Consider the following 1,873-nt stretch of genomic DNA (forward strand, 5'->3'; position numbering starts at 1 on the left):
TACACGCCAACAACCCCAATGCAACACACCCTAAAGCACCGCCCCCACAGCACACTAGAAAACAACAATCACACACATCACACGCAAAACAACAGCTGTGCAACAATCATTTCCAACTAGATCGCAAAATACCTACAAAAACTACCCAATCAACACAGCAATACACCTAAACATCTCTGCCGTAGTAACAACAGCAAAATACACAAAAAACAGCTCACCTCCTCACGCCAATCTTCACATTTCTAGACGCCATAGCTGACGCGATTGAAGGCAGCTCTTGGGAAAGCACCTGCGCGTCGCTCGAGTACCGCCCTCCCTCGGACATGCTCATCAAAAAGCCGGCCCTGAAGATGGACGCAGTCCTGCAACCCCCTCACCCCCAGCGATCCTTGATTATGGGCGCGCATCCATGGCCCCCGCGCACCACACACACCGGCGGTGAGAGAGGGCGTCCGCCATGTGAGCGCGCAAGAGCAGACCAGCGTATTGCGTAAGGTGTGCCAGCAGAAGCCGAGCCGGAATCCGGAAGCCTCTTCCCGCGCCCCTGCTACGTGGAAAAAGGGGGGCGCCTTTCGCCCCTCCTGAAGTTTCCTACGCCCGATGGTGGACCCGCGCCCCGCCGTCCCGCGGCGCTGGCCAGCGATCTGCGCAAGCCGCCCGGAAGAATGGTCTCGCGACGACTGCGCGAGCATGTGTGGGACAGGCTCCGAGCACAGCCGTCTGGCCTCCGCCCTCGCGGCTCCACTTTGGACTCCCTGGATTCGCTCCCCCGCGGCGCGGCCCAGCGCCAGCCACACACCAAGGTGGGCACGGCGCTTGCGGACCACGCCCGCGCGTTCGGCCCGGCAGGTCAGGGCGTTGCCGTCACGGCCCTGGGGAAGTTCAATGTAGGCCCGCGTCTTCCCCGCCGGATCCTGAATTTCTCAGACGGTCGTCGTGCCTGCGCTCGCCTCCGCCAGAGGAAATCCGAGACGGCCAGGCTACCATGCGGGGCCCCAGGGGGACCAGCCCGAGGACCCCTTCATCGCTGCCGTGGGCCCGCTGAGCCCGGAGCCCAGCAAGACACCCCGGCCTGCACCGCGCCTTCTTTTGCCGGTGACACCACACACCCCGCGCCCCCACCAGACAAGGGGGTCATGCGGGCCACGCCGCGGCCCGCCCTCTGGAAGGCGCGGCGCTGGACGCTGCAGCGCCCACGGTGCTGGGCGCGCCCTCCACCCTCAAAACGGGACGCGCACCCTTTGGCGCGCGACACCAACACCAGCCGCAACCCCCGCCGCACGCCCGCACTTACAAGGGGATCGGCGCCCCTGCCTTCTCGGCGTGGGCTTCCCGCCAACGCGCGGCGTTGGCCAACACGTTTCAGAAGCCGTCGAAGTAGCTACCGTTCGGCTTGCGAAGCTCGAGGCGGTGTGCTCTCACGAATGGCGCCCGTCAAGGGGTCTTCACCGTTCTTTGTGCATGGTGCGGGTGGACCAAAAGCTGCTCTACGACGCCGCCGTGCGGCGAGGTGGCGCCGGAAAAGGCGGCATGACCCTCCTTCGCCCTCGCGCCAAAGCGGCCGCACCCGCCCACACCCCCGCACACTGACGCGAGCGGGCTACCCTGCGCACTTGGCGCGGGAGGTGTACACACCGGGCCGCGGCGTTGCCACAGGGGTTCGGCAGCCCTCGTGCGGGCGTGCAGGCGCCGGCCCTTTTGGAGCTTCGCACGCACACGGCATCTTTCGTCGGCAGCGGTCGTGCTGAGCGGGCTGCCCCCGTCGGGCGTCTGAGGCTGGTACCCTGTGCCCTTTTCAGGGCGACAAGCCGTGACCTTTTCGCGCTCAGGCAGATGCTTGCCCGCGGCCTCTCCCTCAGCACACCCACGCCTG

Source organism: Leishmania donovani, chromosome 29, assembly GCF_000227135.1.
Source record: "Leishmania donovani BPK282A1 complete genome, chromosome 29".
Lineage (NCBI taxonomy): Eukaryota > Euglenozoa > Kinetoplastea > Trypanosomatida > Trypanosomatidae > Leishmania > Leishmania donovani.